The sequence below is a fragment of the Planococcus citri genome, chromosome 3, assembly GCF_950023065.1.
Source record: "Planococcus citri chromosome 3, ihPlaCitr1.1, whole genome shotgun sequence".
Classification (NCBI taxonomy): Eukaryota; Metazoa; Arthropoda; class Insecta; order Hemiptera; family Pseudococcidae; genus Planococcus; species Planococcus citri.
In genome coordinates, this window is record NC_088679.1 from 54920890 (window position 1) to 54944981 (window position 24092).

The 24092-nt window shown below is 34.9% G+C and overlaps 1 protein-coding gene across 1 annotated transcript in view; it reads right to left on the bottom strand.

Moving 5' to 3' along the window:
* Positions 1–24092, bottom strand: part of LOC135840820 (uncharacterized) — a 126466-nt gene that overhangs the window by 51980 nt on the left and 50394 nt on the right. The window contains exon 2 of the mRNA XM_065357536.1: positions 17025–17095. The gene's annotated coding sequence lies outside the window, so the exon portion shown is untranslated. The remainder of the gene's footprint in view (positions 1–17024; positions 17096–24092) is intronic.

Below are 24092 nucleotides of genomic sequence, written 5' to 3' on the forward strand. Positions count from 1 at the left end.
TAATTTTCTCCATTTTTTGCCATATGATAGGGAAAAAAATCAATTTTGAAAAGTGCGTCGTAATGATTCATTTTCAGAATTATTTTGTTTCCATTCTTAGCAAATTTTCAAGTTTTGAAGTCACGAAATACGTATACACGTTTACAAAAATATAAGCCTTAATTGCATTATTTTTCCTCGACACAAAAACAACAATCTACAGGTTTCAAGATTCATCTTTCAAGTTTTTGGATGGCCCTTTTGCTTCAAGTTTCAACTCATACTGGTCGAAAATTATCTAATCTATAAACATTAGGTAAGTATATTTTTTTACATGAGAATCGGTTTTTTAAACTTGATTTTTTCATATTTGAAGAATACAGTTTTCTAGAAAGTTGAATATGGAAAAAAAATAATATAAGTAGTCCGAGCGAAGCGAGGGAAAAAGCTTATGAAAATTCAAAATTCAATAAATACAGAACAGACGAAAATAAAGACAGCATTTTGATCATGACCCTAATAGAAGTTTCGTTCTCACTGATGAAATTTCTACATTATTTTCGTACTACCGTAGTTGAATTTTCACATTTTTCCTGCTTTCGTGCCGTTTTCGTGCTGATACTAGACACCCTTTAATTCCAATAATATTTTCGTCTCTATACACAATATTGAAATGGCGAAATTTTCAAAACTTTTTAGTTGATTCAAAACGGTAAAAATAAATTCATTTGTTTGAAAATTTTTCAGGTTGCAACAAGTCTTATTTTTGATTGGTACAGTGGTGTTAAACCTTCCAAATACCCGCCCTACTAGCTTAACTCCTGGTTTTATTAATTATTTTTTTTAGTGTGTTTATAATTGCATAAAGAAATTGAGAAAAAAATCAATTGATTTAAGAACAAACTGCGTTTATTGGCAAAACATTGTACACTCACATAGCACAACCAAAAAATTGAATGCTTATTCTTTACTTCATCAATAAAAATACCTAAAATGTTAATTTCTGATGCTCATGCATCAAATCTCTTATCTTTTTTGCCCAAAATGCCTACAAAATTAACAAGAATGTACAAATAAGTGATGAGTAATTTCGTTAAATGTATAATTTCATCATTCTACACATAAAAATCGCAAGAATTCTACACTAAAAGTTTAAATTAGATAGGTTCAGGTCTCATTCAATTTTCGTGGTCAACTGTACGAATACATCATCTTCAGCATACCTCGCCTTAAACTCTTCTAGTTCCCGAGGAGTAATGAAATACCACTCGAAAAAATTTACCAGAAGAGAATTATAATTTGGACCGCCATTTTTGTACATTACGTTTCGAATTACGTTTTGGACCATCTCATCAACAGGTAAATTCGCTTTCAACTGCGCTATTTCATCTTCACTGCTTGCACACTCGCATAGAAAATTTGAAAATTCATTATCTTCAACTTTAGACTTGCAATTACCAGCAAATAACTTTTGCTGAAGCAAAGGAATAAAAAAGACTTTTTTCAAATCACGTGCAACTAGCTCCGACGGCGCTAATATGTCGATAAAATTTGCCTCGTGCTGAAGCAACCGATAACCGCTGCTGTAGGTATCCACCAGTTTTATGAATTTTTCCTTAGTAGCGGGAGAATACAGCAACTGGGTTTTGAAATCCGCAGCGAGTTTTACATCATCGTATGCATCGTTGATGAAATCACTGAGTAGAGGCGATACTTTTGTGATGTTTTTATCATCTATTTTGAATTCTTCGACTAATAAATCAACCTGCACACTTTTGCGGGTTTGCTCATCAGGGTAACAAAAACGCAAAAACTTGTTCAGTTCTTCTAACGACAGGTCGTTGAGTAATTTTACGCATTTTTCTCGTACACTCGGCGAAGTAGTCAATGAGTTCCGTTTGAACTCGACGATTTCATTTTCATCACTGCTGAAACATAGTCGCATCAATTGATCATATTCTTCTACACGCATTACATTGATCAAACTACTCCAATGTCTGTTCCAAAATGTATTCTTATCTTCTGCTGATGCATCTGACAGGACAGCCAGTAGAAATGAACCATCTATGTTTGCCGCTCGCATGAATAAAAAGTTATTTCCCGCAGTGGTCGCTAAAGAATTTTCTGGTAGAAGTTGTTGGATTGCTTCGGCTTTCAGGTGATCTGGAGCAGTATTCCATAATTCGAAGCAGATAGATGTGCTAGTGGGTAAGCGACCATATTCTAGAATAATTTTTCGAATCAGTAAGAAAAAAGTACTTCCGATCATTTTTTCTTCAATGTAGGTCCAAATTGCCATGATATAAGGAGCTTTATCCAGCACATCAATTTCAAAATAAGACTTGTCATATGTTAGATTATGAAAAGTTCTGGGTCTAACACATAGTAAGTCATGAATAAGGTGGCATCCCTTCGAATTAGTAAATCTTTCGAGCTGTACTTCATCAAGTTTTCCGAGCAAGTATCTACACGGTCTACGCATACATGACCCTGTGTGTGTTATAACTCGAGTTTGAGCATCACTGTCGATACGATTCCAAAAGTATTCCACAAATGACCATGCAGTGAATCGAGTATCATGGACAAAGAGCGTTCTGCAGATAATCTCTTCTTCGAGTGACTGGCCATAATATACCGACCGAGGAAACTTGTACAACTGATTTTTCAACCGGAAAATCCAGTATTTTAATTCAGGATTTGAGTTCATTGAATTTTTGTCCAATTTTAAGTCATCATGGGACGATACTGAAGGCCAAATTCGTAGAATATCATCTTCGAAGCAATACTTGCACGCAATACGAAAACTTATCAGTTCATCAATTTTATCGCATCGAACAAATCGTTTGGCTGTCCTAACATAATGAATCGAGCCATTAAAATCCGCCACAAAATCAATAAAGTCGTTGAAAATTTCAGATTTGAATAAATTCGGATACGAATGATCTTCTAGCCAATGTTTAATTGAGACTCCTACCCGTTTGACGTATTTTTCAATCGTAGATGGAATCTTGGACGGTATACTAGTCATTGAGTGACTCGATAAAATGTTTCCTTGCAGATCGAGCTTATCCAAAGTGTTTTTAATACGATGAGAGTTGATTTCCTGGCACCATAATCGAAGAGATATTGAGATGGCAACGATATCTTTCAGAGCTGGTGGGCTGGGAAACAAAATGTCGTACACGTTCGTCGAGACTTCAGCCATTTTCTAGATTCGATCTGCAATTGAAACGACCAGATCAGTGAACTTGACTAACTTGAGTCAAAATGTGACACGAGGTTTTTACACGAATATTAGCTTACGAGTACGTTAGGTACACAAAAAAATACATATGTTTATTTTCGTACAATACAGACTAACAGATTGCAAAGATATTTTTATGAACGTTTTGCTTTACTACTTAAAAATACAGGGTGTTCCAGAATAACCTTTCACTTTTGTTTTATTAGTAGCTCTGAGAGAAAAATGGTTACGGAAATTTTTTTATAACCAAAATGAAGTAGAAATGTGCCGTTTTTAGACCATATATTTGAGTTTTCATTATAAATTAAGTTTTAAAAATTATTCCACCAAGATGTTTTCCATCATTTTTGACACAATCGACCAAACGTTTTTTAAAATTATTGAACACTTTGTTGAGCATTTCTCTTCTAATCAGTCTTGATTCACGAATAATATTATCTAGGAGCTGTTTCAGAGTCCTAGGATCATCTTGATATACTTTTGACTTGAGGTAACCCCATAAAAAAAAATCACATGCTGAAAAATCAGGGGATCGAGGTGGCCATGAAATTTCTGTGTTCAGCGAAATTATTCGATGACCAAAATGCTCACGCAATAAAGAAATCGTGTCCGTTGCGGAATGACAGGTAGCGCCATCCTGTTGGAACCAAGTAACTCTATACTTGTGTCTGCGTTTCAATTCAGGAATGAGAAACTCGTTTAACATTTTGCGATACCTCTCACCGTTCACCGTTTCATCAAACACATACGGTCCCACTATACCGAATTTAGCCACGCCCATCCAAACAGTCAACTTAGCGGAGTGTAGAGGTTTCTCGTGTATTATCATCGGATTCTCTGTCGACCAGTAGCGCATATTTTGTTTATTCACATCACCGTTTAGATAAAAATGAGCTTCATCAGTAAAGAGTAACGAGTTCAATGGAATCTCACCAGTATCAATTCTTGTAAGCATATCCTCGGCAAATGATTTTCTTCTCACAAAATCAGTTTTTTGTAACTTTTGAATGATTAAAATCTTATATGGATGGAAACTGAGGTCTTCGGATAAAATTCGTTGCAGAGAAGTTGGTTTGATTTTTAAATTTAACGCTCGTTTACGTATTGAAGTGGTAGGGGTAGTCTGTACTGAATGCCTTACTCGGTCCGTTGTTTCTGGCGTTCTTACTGATCTTTTCCGACCTGTAGGCTTATTTTTACAAGCATGAGCGGTTTTCTCGAAGTTTTTTACCCATAATTTCACTGTTGGCCTCGATGGCACTTCACTTTTACCGGTAAGTTTAAAATGTTTGCGGAAGGCACGAATTGCACTAATGTAAGAGTCATTATTTTTGAAAAAGGCCTTTACAATAAAAGCGCGCTGCACAGCCGTCCACTTCTCCATGGTAAAAAATTAATACTGAAACATAATTCGGCATGTGTTGGCTACCTGGAACCGCTTTTACCATTCCCCTAACACCATTTGAACGCAGATCAGTGCTCACCAAAATGTGAAAGGTTATTCTGGAACACCCTGTACAACTCCTTCGATTTCTAATCAAGTATTAAATTTGTTTCCTCAACTCGAAAGTTGAGTGTACTTACAAATGTTTCACATCCATAGCACACTCTTTATAAAATGAATAAAATTTGCGGGATAATTCCTTTTCTGAAAATCGTCAGTATTCGGCCAAAAGTTAACCATTTAAAATTAGGTACAAAAATCTCAAAATGGACACCCAAAAAGTGATCACTTAAGAAATGAGTAAAGTACAAAACTTCAGCAAATTTACCTAGAACGCTGAAATTAGGTACCTACTACCTACGTATGTACTTCATTTCCGACCCATCGGGTTGGTTGGAAACAGTTTCAAACCTTTTTGAGCAGTTCTGCAGTTTCCAGAAAATTTTCCAAAGTTGCAATTTCTACTAAATTGTACCAACTTCTGTTGCTAAGTTGCAATTCTCCCTACACCCCAATTCAAACATTTTGAGTCGACTTGGGGTGTTAAGTAGATGTAAATTTCAGCTTTCCAATTTCATTGGGTGAAACAGTGTAAGAATTGCAACTTTGGAATTATAAGAGCGTGTATTTCTTTTTTTTTTTTGGAAAATTCCCAATTAATCTTAGGCTACTAAATTTCAGCTTCTTATGTATAGTATGCAGATGGGGGGTTAAATTTTATTCTTCATTTTTCAAGTGACCCAATGGCCCATAGAATGGAAAACTAACTTCTAGCAATTAACTGTAGGTACATTGATTATTGTATTTAAATACGATGAATAATTCCAATTTGAACATTTCATCTCTCTTGATACATATTATTTTTGAGAAAATGACTACATATTCAAAACCTAACATGTTTGAAAATTTTTGGAGTTGTAACTAACTACTTGCTCGTATTTCTTGATGGGTATAGTAATGTTAAACCCCATTACCTTACTAATTCTCAAACTCACCCATCCCATCCGTTCTTATTTTTCCAGATGAACACCAGTGGATATTTAAGAAGACGGGTAGCCCAATTTCAGCATCTTACACAAGTTTAGGTCAAGTGTCAAGACACCACTTGTCATTTTGCGGAATAGCCAATAAGAATTTAAACTTATAAAAAAGTTTCAAGTTGATATTTTCAGAAAAACAGTTAGAACTCAGATGGATCATAAGCTCGAAAAAATCGTAGAAAAAAAATTGAGATTTGGAACAAAATGAGTTTATTAGCAAAAATATCAACTACATTATAAACCCACATGATAGAACCATAAAATTGAATGTCTTATACTTTTAAATTAGGTACCTATATAAGTTTTATTCGATTTTCGTAGTCAAGTGTACGAAAACATCATCATGGGCGTACCTTGACATGAAGTCTTCGAGCTCCTGTGGCGTATTGAAATACCACTCCAAAAACCGAACCAGAAAACAGTTATATTTCAAAGCATTACTGCTGGAACTATTCCATGCGCATCGAATCGCATCTTGGACGATTTCGTGAACGAGTAAAGCCTCTTTGAAACGCGCAGTTTCATCCTCACTACCTAAACACTCATTAATGAAATTTGAAAACTCGTCTTCATCAGTTTGGCATGATAAAGAATCACGAAACTTCTTCTTCAGCAAAGGAACAAAATATAATCGTTTCAATTCACGTGCAGCTTGTTGCGATGGTGCTGCTAATATATCAATAAAAGAAGTGTCACCAGAATAAATTGATCCTTTAAAAATAGCCATAGCTGAGGGTGAAGACAGCAACTGAATTTTGAACTGTGTTGCCATACCTTCGTCATCGTAGGCATTATTGACGAAATCATTGAATTCAGATGATAGCTTCGATACGTTTCTACGATTAAACTCGAATTCCTCGACTAACAATGTGCATCGTATAGTTTTTCGGGTTTGTTCATCGGGGCTACAAAAATCCACCAACTTGTTAAGTTCTTCAATACGCATACATTTGAGTAACTTTGCGCATTTCGTGCGGATATTTTGCAACACAGATAAAGAGTTCAGCTTGAACTCAGCGATTCTGTCTTCATCATTACCAAAGCAGAAACTCATCAACTGAGCAAACTGTTCTGTGATCAATACGTTCATCAAACTAAGCCAATATTTACTCCAAAATGTGCTTCGGTCTTCGACTGATGCATCTGCTAGTACAGTCAATAAGAATACAGGATCGGTTATTGAAGGGTACACATCTACTTCTTCAAAGTGTTCACTTCCTTCAAACAATGAATCATTTTCTAGCAAAATATCACGAATCGCGTGCTGTTTCAGATGATTCGGCGCAGTATTCCACAACTTGCAGCACATAGATTTATCAGCTAAAGACTTGAAACTATACTGTTTTTGAATTAATCTTCGAACGAGACGAGAGAAAATATCTCCACTGATTTCATCTTTAATGTATGTCCAAATGGCCATAATATAAGGAATCGAATATTTTGAATGATTTAGGCAAACGAGTGTAACAAGTATGTCGTACCCCTTCGTGTTGAGGAGATCATTAAGCTGTGCTTCATTGAATTTAGGTAGCAGATATCTATAATATACGTTAAGAGGCTCGGAGCGGCGCGTGATAAACCACGTTTGAGTATCTACATCTACATGATTCCAAAAGTATTCAAACGATGACCAGCAAGGAAAAGAAAAACGACTACGAAAAAATTCTGCTTCGACACTTCGACGATCATCATCAGGAGAATATAATTTGTATAGCTGATTTTTCAACCGACATATCCAGTAATATAACAAACGATGCTTGCAACGAGTATATATATCGCTTGTCATCGTGTTATAATGAGATGATATCGAAGGCCAAATTCGTGAAATATCATTTTCAAAGCAATACGTACAAGCGATCTTGAATCTTGTAATTTGATCAATTTGCTCACACAGTATCATTTTTCTGGCTGTCTTAACGTAGTGAATAGTGCCGTCGAAATCTCCCACAAAATCATCGAAATCGTTGAAAATTTCAGTTTCGAATAGATTCACATCAGAATGATCCTTCAACCACTGTTTAATCGAGGTGCCAACCTGTTCTACATGATTCTTAATCATAGGCATTATTTTGGCTGGAATGCTAGGTGTTGGATTATCGGATAAAATATTCTGCTCAAGATTTAGCTGACTCAGAGTGTTTTTGATACGATGCGAGTTTATTTCTTGGCGCCATAATTGCACAGCGATCGAGATGGAAGCGATTTCTTCCAAAGCCGGCGGGCTAGGGTCCAAAATGTCGTACACTTTGGTCATCGTGTCAGCCATTTTGGTATCGGATCTGGAAGTGAAATCATCAAATCAGTGGAACTACTCCGACATGTGGCAACATCTTTAAAAAAATAAGAAGCAAGCACTGTTAAGTTAACATTACTACCACATAAATCGAGGGTGACTTCTAATAACTGTACTCCCTATACGAAGTAATTTGATTATTAAGGAAGGAGGCGAAAGTCCAATGCTTTCTAAACTAAAATATGTAATAGAAAACTGAAACTGTAATGTTGTCTAGCTGTAGTATCAATCTTTTCTCAAACGAATTTTTTTAACCAGGGCATCATTTACTGATAGCCTGGGCGAACGCTGCCGGCCAGTAAGTATGTAAGCAAAATTATAAAGATTGGAGTTGATGCAAATAATTTTGACGCAAGCAATACAAGTCATTCTTTCGAGAAGGGCTTCCACCGATGATGAACGAACATGAATCAAGTCTATTAGTCGAAAAATATTTCAACTTTGAAATCTCCCATGTTTGAAATTTGAGTCTACGAACGAATGTGAACTAGGTAAGTACATACAGAAAAAAAATCGAATCCAAAATATACAACGCGAAATATTGAACACATTCCAATGCAGTCCCAAAAATGTTATCGAAAACTAAACCACAATTCAATGAGTTTACAGTCATGATGCTAGTGCATAATATGGGATCTGTATTGTTTGAGTGATCTGTATAGAGAAAGAGATGAAAAAAAAAGAAATGAAGAGACAGAAAATTGAAAATGTAATGCAGTCAGAAAGTTGTAGAATCAAAGTTCCCTTGACAAAAAATAAATAAATAAATAAATAAAATAAAATGAATTAATTTATGCAATATAATGTATTTGAATAATTTCCATGTTGATAGAATTAGAATTACATATATTACTTATATAGTTTTAGATGGTAGTTTCAATATAATATTTACTACGATTGAAAATTTCTACACATTTATCTGGATTGAACGTTCAAGATGAGCAAAAAGCCCTATTCACTTTTGGTAATCAACTTCACAAACACATCATCTTCAGCATACCTCGCCTTGAACTCATCCAGTTCCCGAGGAGTGATGAAGTACCACTCAAGAAAGTTAACCAGAAGAGAATTATAATTTGGACCTTCTACTTTATGCATTTCGTTTCGAATTACGTCTTGGACCAATTCATCAGCAGATAAACTCGCTTTAAGCTCTGCAATTTCATCTTCGTTACTCGCACATTCGCTTATAAAATTTGAAAATTCATTTTCTTCGATTTCTGACTTGAAATTACCAGCAAATAACTTTTGCTGAAGCAAAGGAATAAAAAAGACTTTTTTAAAATCACGTGCAACTTGCTCCGAGGGCGCTAATATGTCAATAAAATTTGCCTCACGCTGAAGAGTGCAACCACTTCTGTAGGAATTGATCAGTTCTACGAATTTTTCCTTAGTAGAGGGAGAATACAGCAACTGGGTTTTGAAATCATTAGCGAGGTCTACGTCGTCGTAGGCATCGTTGATGAAATCATTGAGTTGAGGCGATATCAGAGTGATGTTTCTGACATCAACCTTGAATTCTTCGACTAATAAATTCAGCTGTATACTTCTGCGGGTTCGCTCATCAGGGTAACAAAAACGTAAAAACTTATTCAATTCTTCTATTGACAGGCCGTTGAGTATTTTCACGCATTTTGCTCGTACATTCGCCAATCCAGACAACGAATTGCTTTTGAACTCATTGATTTCATTTTCATCATTGCTGAAGCATAGACGCATTAATTGATCATATTCTTCTGCAAGCATAACGTTGATCAAGCTACTCCAATGTGTGTTCCAAAATGTATTCTTATCTTCAACTGATGCATCTGACAGGACAGCCAGTAGAAATGAATGATCTATGTTTGCCGCTGGTACGAAATACGGAACATTTCTCAAGTTCCTCGTCAAAGAATTTGCTGGTAGGAGTTGTTGAATTGCATTCGCTTTCAGATGCTCAGGTGCAGTATTCCACAATTCGCAGCAGATAGGTGTGCTAATCGGTAAGCGACCATGTTCTCGAATAATTTTTTGAATCAGTAAGGAAAAACTACCTCTGCTCAGTTTTTCTTTAATGTACGTCCAAATTGCCATAACAAAAGGCGCTCTATCTAGCACATCAGTTTCAAAATAAAATTTGTCACACGTTCGAATAAAAGAAGTAACATATGGCTGTCGCACAGTTCGTAGTAAGTCATGAATAACTTGGCATCCCTTCGTATTGGCGAATTTTTCCAGCTCTACTTCATTAAATTTTCCAAGCAAGTATCTGTATGGTCTATGCATACGTACGTCTCTGTGTATTATAACTCGAATTCGAGTATCACTATCGATACGATTCCAAAAGTATTCTACAAATGACCATGTAGTGTATTGAGTACCATAGGTACTAAGCGTTCTGCAAATAATTTCTTCTTCGACTGACTGAATATTGTTGTATAAGCGAGGTAACTTATACAACTGGTTTTTCAACCGTAAAATCCAATACTTCAATTCAGGATTCGGATACATTATTATTTTGTCCGATTGCAGACTCTCATTGGATGATACTGCAGGCCAAATTCGTAGAATATCGTCTTCGAAGCAATACTTACATGCAATACGAAATCTCATCAGTTCATCAATTTTATCGCATCGAACAAATCGTTTGGCTGTCCTAACATAATGAATCGAGCCATCAAAATCCGCCACTAAATCAATAAAGTCGTTGAAAATCTCAGTTTGGAATAACTCTGGATAATAATAATCCTTTAGCCAAAGTTCAATTGAGACTCCGGCCCGTTTGACGTATTTTTCAATCGTAGACAGAACCATGGGCGGTATACGAGGCATCGAGTCACTCGAGAAAATGTTTCCTCGCAGGTTGAGCTTATCCAAAGTGTTTTTAATACGATGGGAGTTGATTTCCTGGCACCATAATCGGAGAGCTATTGAGACAGCAACGATATCTTTCAGAGCTGGTGGGCTAGGAAACAGAATGTCGTACACGTTGGTTGGTACTTCAGCCATTTTCCGATTCGATCTGCAATTTGAAACGACCAGATCAGTGAACTTGAGTCAAAATGCGATACGATGTTTTTACACGAATATTAGCCTATGTACACAAAAAATTATGTTTGTTCTGGTACCTGCTGACAAACAGGTCGTGAATGAAACACGAGTTCATGCCACGAAGTAAGATATTGAGCCCGAGTTTGGACACCTTAAAAGCGGTTCGTTATGGGTAATTGCAACCTAAGGAGCCTTATGTCGCACTTATTGGCTTCAAAATCACATCAATGCGAAGTCGAATGTAAAATTTTGGCACTGGGGTGTCACATTCATAGGCACTTCAGATTTAATGTTCAATCTTCAAGTTTCTACATTCATACAAAAAGTGGCCTTGGATTACAATATAATGAATAATGACAATGGCCTAGATCGACGCAAAATCTCAAACAATATTTTTTGAAAGGTTAGGTATGAGCTAGAGCGGAAAAATACGATTAAAAAAAAAACTTCTTTGAAGACCCATGTCCCCGCTTTCAGGGGCACCTCCAAAACTGAAATCAAAAGGAACATACCTGGTACATAATAGGGTGGTCCAAAAGTCTTTAAACGCTTGCTTTTACTAGTAGTTCACACACGTATGTTTACGTATGTTTTCCTTCAATAATACTAAATGCTATTCAATACAAATTTTAAAATTTCATTACTTATTGAAAAAATCTGTTCTTTGCTTTTCTTGAAAAAATGTCTGATTATTGAAAAAAAAAATCATTTCCAAAAAAAAGTTTTTACGATCAGCATTTCAATAATATCTTGAACAATTTATCGCAACTTTTTTCTCAGCAAAATTTAAACCCTCAGTAAATGTTTCTATATGTATGTAGGAAACTTATACTCAAGAGTTACAATCATTTAATAGGTGCCTATTGTATGTAAGAAATTAATGCATGTAGTATTTTTTAGAAGTAAAAAAATAGAAAATAAAGGTAAGTAAATAAAAATTTCCTAAAGTAGGATATTAATTTCAGGAAAGTAATCTTCAAAAAAAAAAAGGATTAGTGTCAAAAAAATTGAGTAAAGAAGGTATGCTCAAAATAAATGAGCAACGCAAAATCATTTTAACAAATCGACCTACAAGCCACTTTATCGCGAAAGTTAACGTCCCACACGTTGACGTTATTGGTGAAGCATCCTAACTGTTTTGCGAAATTTTCAATCAGTTCGATGAATTTTTCCTTAGAAGAGGAAGAGAAGAGGTAGGTACTGCATTCTGAAATCTGTAGCGAGGCTCAAGTCGTCGTAAGCATAGTTAAAGCAATCATTTAGTGGAGGCGATATTTTTGTGGCAGTTCTTGACTTCAATCTTGAATTTTTCGATTGATAACACCTAAATTTTTCACTTTTTCAAAGAAATATGGTACACATTCTCATTTTTTTCAGGGGAGGAAGGAAGGGAGAGTTGACTATATTTTTATAATCTAGATTTCTCGTTTTTTTTGAATTATTAAACTTGTTTCGGGAGTTTTTAATGAAATTATCATCATACGAGTACCTACTTACTTCTTAGTAGGTAATTGTCGAGACTTTTGTAAATAATTGCGAAAAACAACAATTTTTAACAAGAAACGAGAATATTTGGGTATTTTGACAAACGCGAAATTTATATTTTAAGCAGTGAGCGAAAATTTAAATGAAAAGAACCAATTCAACGGCATTTGATTTGTATAATGCTGGGTACATACATATGAATATTATAAAGTACAAAAACATAAATCTATAGATGAGACACAATGATACTTTTACATGGATAGTCTCAATATACGTAATAAAAATTGCAATAATTCACGATATGAGTAATTAAACTTGAAAGTGAGTAAAACCCTATACACTTTCAGTAATCAACTTCACAAACAAATCGTCTTCAGCATACCTCGCCTTAAACTCATCCAGCTCCTGAGGAGATATAAAATACCACTCTAAAAAATTAACCAGAAGAGAATTATAATTTGGACCTCCTGCTTTATTCATTACGTTTCGAATTACGTTTTGAACCATTTCATCAGCAGATAAACTCGCTTTAAGCTCCGCGATTTCATCTTCGTTACTCGCACATTCGCTTATAAAATTTGAAAATTCATTTTCTTCGATTTCAGACTTGAAATTACCAGCAATTAACTTTTGCTGAAGCAGAGGAATAAAAAATACCTTTTTCAAATTACGTGCAACTTGCTCCGACGGCGCTAATATGTCAATAAAGTTTGCCTCGCGCTGAAACTTGCCACTGCGGTTGTAGGAATCTACCAGTACTGTGAATTTTTCCTTAATAGAGGCAGAATTCAGCAACTGAGTTTTGAAATCCGCAGCGAGGTTTACGTCGTCGTAAGCATCGTTGATGAAATCATTGAGTAGAGGCGATATCAGAGTGATGTTTCTGACATCAACCTTGAATTCTTCGACTAATAAATTCAATTGTATACTTCTGCGGGTTTGCTCATCCGGGTAACAAAAACGCAAAAACTTGTTCAGTTCTTCTATTGACAGGCCGTTTAGTAATTTCACGCATTTTGCTCGTACAGTCGCCAATCCAGACAAAGAGTTGCTTTTGAACTCGTTGATTTCATTTTCATCATTGCTGAAGCATAGTCGCATCAATTGATCATATTCTTCTGCAAGCATTACATTGATCAAACTACGCCAATGTGTATCCCAAAATGTACGCTTGTCTTCTGCTGATGTATCCGATAGAACAGCCAATAGAAATGGACCATCTATGTTTGTCACTGCTCTACGGTAATATTCATTTATCGGCAGCAATGAATTTTCAGACAAAAGTTGTTGAATTACACGCGCTTTCAGATGCTGTGATGCTGTATTCCACAATTCGCAGCAGATATCCGTGCTAATACGTGATCGAGAGCACCCCAAAATCATTTTTCGAACGACCGCGAAAAAATTATTTCCGCTACATTTATCTTTAATATACGTCCAAATTGCCATGGTGAAATCTGCTCTATCTAGCGCATCACTTTCAAAATAAGATCTGTCACATGCTCGAAGATAACACTTGTTCGCATCGCATAATAAATCCCAAATCACTTGGCATCCCTTCGAATTGGCGAATTTGTCGAGTTCTGCTTCATTAAATTTTCCGAGCAAGTATCTATAAGGTTTATGAATATACACATCGCGGTGTGTTATGATATTAATTCGAGCATCACTATCGATACGATTCCAGAAGTATTCTACGAATGACCACGCAGAATAAGAATTGAGACCAGGATAAGCAAACTGTAGGTATAAAATGTCTTCTTCGAGAGACTGGCCAAAAGCGAATGAGCAAGATAGCTTGTACAACTGATTTCTCGCCCGGCAAACCCAGTACTTTAGCAGTTCATCGTTCAAAGTGTACAATTTACTCAAGTGTAGGCTCTCATGGGATAATACGGAAGGCCAAATTCGTAGAATATCATTTTCGAAACAATACTTGCATGCGATGCGAAATCTTATAAGCTTATCAATTTTATCGCATTGAACAAATCGTTTGGCAGTCCAAACATAATGAATCGAGCCATCAAAATCCGCCACAAAATCAATAAAGTCGTTGAAAATTTCAAATTTGAATAAATTTGGATATGAATGATCCTGTAGCCAACGTTTAATGGAGACTCCGACTCGTTTGATGTATTTTTCAATCACAGACCAAATAACGGACGGTATACGAGGCATTGAGTGCTTCGGTAAAATGTTTCCTTGCAGATCGAGCTTATCCAATGTGTTTTTAATACGATGGGAGTTGATTTCCTGGCACCATAATCGGAGAGCTATTGAGATGGCAACGATTTCTTTCAATGGTGGCGGACTAGGAAACAAAATGTCGTACACGTTTGTCGATATTTCAGCCATTTTCAAGATCCGATCTGCAATTTGAAATGACCAAATCAGTGGACCCATATGTTATACATCGAAACGATATTTTTACGTACTTAAACAGATACCTAAGTGAGTAGGCTCAATCAAATGTTTCATTAGGTTGTCTGTCATATTTTATATACTATTTGTACCTACTTATCTGTACCTATACCGCGAGTGAACCCACCACTATTTTCACTTATCATGCTTCCCTTCAATGAAATACTAATAATTCTGTAACAAAACACCTACAAGCTAATTCGCCCATCCAGTTTCAGAATTACTAATAAAATCATGCATCTAAAAAAAAATCGAACCTTCTTATTTCAATGTGTAAAAAAGTTCAAAACGATAAAAATAATTCGCGGTAACGCAATATTGAAGGCACGATTCAATCGGAAAATTCTTTTTAAAAATTCGTACAACTCGAGGAAGTTCAGAACATGATGAACGAAAAACTTCCCCTGCGAAGCTCTTTTTGTTTCATCACATCAATAAAAGAATTTCAACTTCTGCTTGATGCACTAGAAAAATATTTAATAGAAAAAAAATTATTTTACTCCCTTCAGCAGTTTCCTTTTTCATTAGATCAATTCAACTCAAAATGTAATAAAATTATTTCAATCACTTGATCACGTCCTTAGAAACTAATGAGCATTTCAAGAAACTTGGAAAAATGTGGCAATCTTCGCGGATTTATACTGTACGTATAGGTAAGTAATTTTTCGCGAATAATTCAGTATGAATCTAAATTCAACGAATGAACATCGAGGTTAATTTAGATTACATGAGTTAGAATAGCTAGGAATATAAAGTGGGTGCTAAATTAGGTACATTGATGGTTAGTGGTTAGTTAGAGTATTTCTCTGGCATAGTAGAATTTTGGCCAGAATCATTTGTGAAAAGTTTTTCTAAGAAATTCGTAGGTCGTCGTCGGCTGTACTATACGTATCGCGAATCTCTCTCGGGTTCACATTATTTGTGACATTTCTTTGCTTTTTCCGTATCAAGTACCTTATGGCACTGTTTGAGTATCAGCTTTGTATACTTAATCACATTAAAAAATAATGTTTCACTTTCTTAAACAATGAGCAACTTGATAATAGACTGAGATGACTGGTTTTTGCATCATTTTTCAAAATTTTGAAAAAATATGCGTTTCAAGGGTGGCTAAATGAACTCAAATAGACTTCCTCACAGATCTTAATTCTTGGATTCGCGGCTTCAAATTTTCGGCAAGTTCATTTGAATCAATTTAGTCACGCTTGTCACCCATATTTTTCAAAATTCAAAAAAAAATGCAATACGATCCACCCATTCTGTGATGATTATTCATGTAGTGGATTCGCGGCATTAAGGTCGCTCTCAATAATTCTTACGATAGGTTATGCTGGCTTTTTCTAGTTCTGTTCACACGACAGTTGGTTGATTGGCCCTCTGAGGACTCATGCAGTTGAACACATTTCGCACAGAATTGATTTTGTATTAAGAATTATCGTCGGTTCACTTAGTTTATATCATGATAGTGAATTCATTACAACAGGTACAATTTGAGATATTGATTCAAAAACATGCAAGAAACATCTCAATGATATTTATACACATTAATTACTATGTATTTGTACCTATAATAACATGCATTTAGGTCATTTAAAAACATTCACATGAGGGCAGGCGGAAGTCGAAATTCTTAACTACGAGTTTAATGAAATTCCAAATTCGAGTTGAAAAGTCATCGTTTTTAGAATCGATGAAACGATTTCTAAAATTTCAAACCAAAAAAATATTCAATTTTTCTCGTAATTTTTTCATTACTTAATGCAGTTCTTTAATTTTCTTTACTCTTTTCCTTATTGAAAAATTTTCTATTTACGCCTGATTCATGTTGATTTTGTCTGCGGTCTCACAATTCCACAAATTTCTTCCAAAAATTAACCTCAGCGAAAATAGATTAGGTACTGTTCAGAAATGGGTTCGTTTTTTTCGTGAAAAATTATTTTTTTCTTATCTAGTACAAAATTTCGAAGAAAGGAAAACCAACGTACCAGGTTAAGAAGTTATTCAATTCATTTTTTATACTCGCCTCAAAGTTTGCCCAAAAAAATCAAGTTCATAAAATGTTTCATCCAATATAAAAATTCATCTTACCTGTATGGAGTCTAATTCGGGATAATTCTCGAAAACAGTTTTCGGTCCAATTACGAATTGGCAGGGAATTTCTGAAAACAAACAAACATTGAACGTTATTCGTGTTTCTTAAAACAAATCTATACGAGTAAGTACATAAAAAACATTTAAGGTGTGTTTTCTTAAGAAAATTGTGTATTTTCGACCCACACCTTTGTTAAATCGCAAAGATTGAGTAAGCATAATTTTTCACTTGTCATAAACAATACACGAGTATTTGACGACCCAGCTTACTTAATTAACCATTTAACGCATGGGAACAGTTCAAACGAAAAATCAAATTCGAGTGATCACTCATGGAGAATTTTCCTCAATTTTCTCCAAAAGATTATGTTTAATTCTAAAGCCTTTACAGATGCACCAGAGCGTATTTTAAGGGGTCTTCGCTGGAAGACATTGTTTCAATAAATTGCCAGGCGAACCATATTAACTCTGCATATCGTAGTGTAGAGATTGAGAAGATTTTTCTCTCATGCCTACCAAATATGTACTCACCACCTCTCTTGCTCGAGATGATTTAGGGAATTTTATGAAAGCGGGGTGGGGGTAAGGGTAAGGGCACCAATTATGGACCAGTCCGCAATATGGACCAGCGCCCGTTCTCGTTTGTAATTAGCGCAATCTGCCAGGAAAAAATGTATTCTGATGTATTTTTCATCAAAAAAACGAATGAGACAAAAATTACAACTGTTAAGTCAAAACTCGCTGAGAAATTTACAAAAAACTGTTTTGAGACAATGAAAAATTTTTTTAGAGTGTTTTTCAACTTTTATTAAAATATATATGTGGTGTAATTTTCTAAATGTCATTGATGTTTATAATATCAAAAAAGGATGTAGTTTCTGCTGGAGTGATCAGTTTTTGCTAAAAATGAGGGTATGTACAGAAATTTTTGGTACAAAGGTTTTTTTTATGGGGTGCGCTAATATGGACCACCTGTGATATTGAATTTTTTACTCATTTTTTACAGCCGCTGAAAAGGGGAATGCTTGAAATACTTTTTTTGTTCATTTCTACTAATAAATATGATGTTTTGAAACGTAAAAATATGTTTATTTTGAAATTATTCTTTAGGTGGTCCATATTAGGCGTCCAAAATTTTGAACTGTCATTTTGACACTCGTCATTCAACAATTTGAAAAAAATATTCAAAATTAACCTGAACTGCTTAGAATAAGTTTTTTTGTTCATTTCTACAAATAAATATGACCTTTTGAAAAATGTGAAAGTATGTTTATTTTGAAATTTTATAGGTGGTCCATATTAGGCGTCCAAAATTTCGAACTGTCATTTTGACACTCATCACTCAACAATAAAAAAAACATACTTAAAGTTGACCTTCACCCCTGAAGTTTTGTACAGTGTTAGTGGAAGGATGGAACTTCATTTTAATCCTTTGTGGAGGTTTCTACCTCGTATAGTTTTCAAGTGGCAATCCTCCAAAAAAAAGTGGTCCATATTTGGTGCCTCTACCCTTATCAGATTGCTACATGGGGAAGAGATGGGACTAATTTTCTGAAAATTCAAAAAAATTGCCAAATAATTTCACATTTATGCATTTTAGATTTTTTTTCATATATCTACATTATTTATTGGCGTTTTTTTCTACTTAAACAAAAAAAATAATAATTTTTCATTTAATCTAAAATTACGTTTTTAGGATTTCTCAAGTTGGTTTTTTCATTTTTGGAAATTTTTAAAAATTTATTTCATAGAATTCAAATTAGCTCGAGAGAAAAATGAGAGCAAAAACTTTCAAACACTGATTATTCAAAAAATAAAACATCATTCTTGATGCAGAGTTGATTTTTATTCTTTTAACATTTTTAAATTCTACAATACCTGATTTTCAAGAAATTCCATAGTTAGTGAAAGCATCTATGAGTGAATTTGGCCCGATAGAAGCGACAACGAATTTTTAAATAGTTCACAATATTCTCCAAAAGTGAATAAACAACACTACTTCTGATAAGAGAAGTCAATTTTTCAACCTCAATATTTTTAGAAAAGTTAAGAGCAAAGAAAAGAAAATGGTCCAGCCTAAGCGAAGCGAGGGTAAAACCTTTTGGAAATTAATGCGCGTAATTCAAAAAAGTAAAAAAAAATTGTTTTGGTGTTGAAATTTTGTGGTTCTATCGACATTTGATAAGGGTGCAAGTCATCCAAAAAATACCGAAAAATTCGATTCGATCACTTGAACTTTGGAAATAATTTTTTCTAGTCATAGTAAAATTTACTGGACACGAGCTTCAATAAAATCTTTCTAAGTCGATGAATGAATTCAAATTGAAATTTGAACAAAACTAATCAAGTTTACAGAAATCAATTGAAGAAAGAGAATACGGCTTTGAATTTGGTCTTTATAATTTGAAATATCGTACACATTCTAGTGAGCTTTTGAAGACGTTATAATGCACGTGCATATGAGAAATTCGCTGTCCCAAGTAGGTACACTTTGTACATATCTACCTACAAAGAAGAGAAAACGAACAGACAGAAAATAGAAAATGTAATGTTTTCTAAAGATTATAATATTAGAATTACTTTCACAAAAATATGAAAAAAATGCTGAACATGATTTTTACGTAAAATAAATTAATGAACCAAATTAAAATTATCTAATAAGTATTTTCCATCATGATAAAATATGATATTCGCAAGACACAAATTTAATGCAAATACGAGATAGGTCACAGTGATACTTTTACATTCGAAAATATAATCATAATTTCAACTATGTACTAGGTACCATAAATAATGCCAACTATTCTTCGTCATAAGGTGCACAAAAACCTCGCTCATTTTGAGAAATCAACTTTACAAACACATCATCTTCAGCATACCTCGCTTTAAACTCATCCAGCTCCTGAGGAGTTATAAAATACCACTCCAAAAAATTGACCAAAAAAGAATTACATTTTAAATTAATTTCTGGACGCATTGTGGACCGAATTATGCTTTGGACCATTTCATCCACCGATAAACTCGCTTTCAACTGCGCAATTTCATCTTCATTACTCGCACACTCGTTTATAAAATTGGGAAATTCGTTTTCTTCGATTTTCGATTTAAAATTTCCAGCGTATAACTTTTGCTGGAGCAGAGGAATGAAATAGAGTTTTTTCAGATCACGTGCAATCTGCTGAGATGGCGCTAGTACATCGATAAAATTTGCCTCACGTTTCACAGAGGTACCACGGCTGTAGCAATCGATCAGTTTTGTGAATTTTTTCTTAGTGTTAGTGGAGTACAAAAACTGAGTTTTGAAATCATTCGCGAGGTTTACGTCGTCGTATGTATCGTCGATGAAATCATTGAATAGAGGCGATATCAGAGTGATGGTTCCGGCTTCAATCTTGAATTCTTGGACTAATAAGTTCAATTGTATACTTTTACAGGTTTGCTCGTCAGGATAACAAAACTTTAAAAACTTATTCAGTTCTTCTATTGATAAGTCATTGAGTAATTTTACGCATTTTACTCGTACATCTACATTCGCTAATGCAGACAACGAGTTCCGTTTGAAGTCGACGATTTCATTTTCATCACTGCTGAAACATAATCGCATCAGTTGATCGTATTCTTCTGCAAACATCAGGCCGATCAGAGTACGCCAATGTTTATCCCAAAATATGGTCTTGTCTTCTGCTGATGTATCTGATAGAACAGCCAGTAGAAATGAACCATCTATGTTGGGCAGTTCTGAGGGACGACGTTCACCTGCTGTATGCGAAAACGGATTTTCTGACAAAAGTTTTTGGATTACGTATGCTTTCAGATACTCTGGTGCAGTATTCCATAATTCACAGCAGATAGGTGTCTTAACTCGAGAACGACCATACGATTTAATGAACTTTCGAACAAGTGAGAAAAAAGTACCTTCGTTGATTTTTTCTTTAATGTATGTCCAAATTGTTAAGACCAAACGCGTTTTATCTCGTATATCACATTCAGAATAAGATTTGTCACAGGTCGAAACAAAATCCTCGGTCGAATCGCACAGCAAGTCATAAATCACGTCATGTCCCCTCGTAATGGCGAATTTATCGAGCTCTACTTCGTTAAATATTGAGAGCATGTATCGGTATAGTTCATGAAAACAAATAAAATTGTCTGAAATGACACGAATTCGAGTATTACAATCGAAATGATTCCAAAAGTATTTTATTACTGGCCAAGTAGAACATGGACTGCAGATATTAAGACACGACACGAGGAAAATTTCTTCTTCAACAGATTCACACAAAAGAAATGAGCGAGGTAACTTGTACAACTGATTTCTCGCCCAGCAAGTCCAGTAAATCAACAAAGCATCTCTGTAAAACGAATCCTTATTCCATGTCAGGTAATCATGGGATGATACTGAGGGCCAAATTCGTAGAATATCATCTTCAAAGCAATACTTGCAGGCGATACGAAATCTTATAAGATTATCAACTTTATCACATCGAACAAATCGTTTGGCTGTCCAAACGTAATGAATCGAACCATCGAAATCAGCCACAAAATCAATAAAGTCGTTAAAAATTTCAGTTCTCAATAACTTCGGATGCGAATGATCTTTTAGCCACTGTTTGATCGAGAGTCCGATCAGTTTTAGGTATTTTTCAATAATAGACAGAATCATAGACGGTACACGGGGCATGGAGGTACTCGATAAAATGTTCCCTTGCAGATTGAGCTTATTCAATGTGTTTTTAATACGATGGGAGTTGATTTCCTGGCACCATAATCGGAGAGCTATTGCGATGGCAGCGGTATCTTTCAGAGCTGGTGGGCTGGGAAACAAAATGTCGTACACGTTGGTTGGTATTTCAGCCATTTTCCAGATCCGATCTGCAATTGAAACGACCAGATCAGTGAACCTTTGTCAGAATGTTACAAACGATTTTATTATTGATATGTAAGCTAGACGGAGTGAGATGCACTGAAATAGGTTTGATCTCATATGTCACGTACAAATTAAAGGCCTTGAAGATACTTTCAAAATGTTGTACCAACCGCACTTTTAAAGACTTCGAAACATGACCTGATATTGCGAAACTATGATAGGCAGGGATACTGGTTCGAAACCGATCCTAATCCTGATCCCTGGCTCCGAAAGATACCGATTATTTTTAATGAACCTGAACGCAACAGGAACCCGATCCTTTAAACCCTGAACCTGAACCTTGAAACTCTGATCCCGATTCCTGATCCCTAATCCCGATCAGTATTCCGGATCTTTAATGTTCAAGGTAAGAACTGGTGGAAGCGAATAGGTGTATGAAAATACTGAAACTAGAACAATTTTCAGTAAATTTTTTTGAAGGTTATTTTCACCTTTGACCTTTTTTCGAAAATACTTTTCAAAAAAACAAAAAACAGAAAACTGAATTTATTTTTCATAAATAATTTGAGGTGTTCCCAAATCGTCAAAATAGGTAGGCCTATAGGCATTTTTGGAACCACTGAGAGCAATTTTTCGAATTGTTTCGGCTTTTGTAGGTTGGAGGAGTAGTTTTGAATCCTAAACAATATTTGAGAAATTGAAAGCATCGGGAAGCTGTGGAAGTGTGGAGTGGATCTCGGATCTCTAAAAGATGAAGGTTATAACGTTATAAGTATAAAGTTTTGACTTGTTTATTTGAACCCAATTGGCCACATCGAAACTAGGATTATTTTCAATTTTAAAAAAAAAGGAGTAGGTAAGTACGAAATTTGTATACTTATTATCATTTCAATTTTTGATTATATTTTCACCTACAAGGTTCGTGGTAATGTAATATGTAAAATTAGGCGAATAAAAAACTTTTTTCAACTCAAAATTTAATGTGAAAATTTTAACGACATTTAGGAAAAAATATACCGATTTTTTAAAATAAAAAATCGAGTTTTAAAGTTATTTTTCTTTGAAAATTTTAAGAATTTTACGACCCTTAAAGCCAAGGAAACTTTTTATGAAAACTTGTCTGAGTGATTCTGATTATATTCCGTGTCCTTATTTCTTTAGCCAGCCAGCAATTTATGCCGAAATGTTCACATAGAGGCAGAGAAAAAGCTCGAATCTGATCCCGATCCGACACTTGATAATGCCGAACCGGAAACGAACCTAAACCTTTGATCCTGATCCTTTACATCATGAACCCGGATTCTGGACCAGTGTTCCAGAACAAAATCTTTCGGGAACTCATTTTTTATATGAAAATCACAAGTTTAGGTCATGTGTCGCAATTTTTCACTAATTCGTGGAATAAAGTCAGTCCACGAAAATTTGAATTTACAAAAAAACGTTCCACTACAACCGACAGTTGAACATTTTCAAGTTAGTATTTTCCGAAAACGTTGAAGCGCAGATAAATCACACGTAAGTAAGCATGGACAAATTGGAAAGAAATCAATCAATTTTCAAGTAGGAAATAATTGAATTTAATCACAAAAAATGATCAATGTTAAAATATTAGATTACATAGCTAATTGTCTATCATTTTATTCCTTTTACAATCAAGAAATTAAAAAAAATAGAAACCTACTAGAATATTCTGAAAACTACAACTTAAATTTGTTCCAGACTTTTTTGCCCAAAACATAACACATTAATGTAGTACATAATTCGTCAGAATAAGTCATAGTGATAAATACAATATAGTTCCTTCATTCTTCACCGGAAAATGGCAAGAATTCTACTCTTAATCTTTTAATTAGGTTCTCTCGTGGTCAACTGCACGAACACATCGTCATCAGCATACTTTGCTTTGAACTCCTCGAGCGCCTGAGGAGTATCGAAATACCACTCTAAAAACCGAACCAGAAACCAATTATATTTCATAGATATACTGCCAAATTTATTTAATGCGCATCGAATTGCGTCTTGGACAATTTCGTCCACGGGCAAAGTCTCTTTAAAACGTGCAGTTTCATCCTCACTTTCTAAAAACTCACGGATGAAATTTGAAAACTCGTCTTCATTAATTTGGCTTGATGAAGAATCAATAAACTTCTGCTTCAGCAGAGGAGCAACATATAATCGTTTCAATTCGCGTGCAGCTT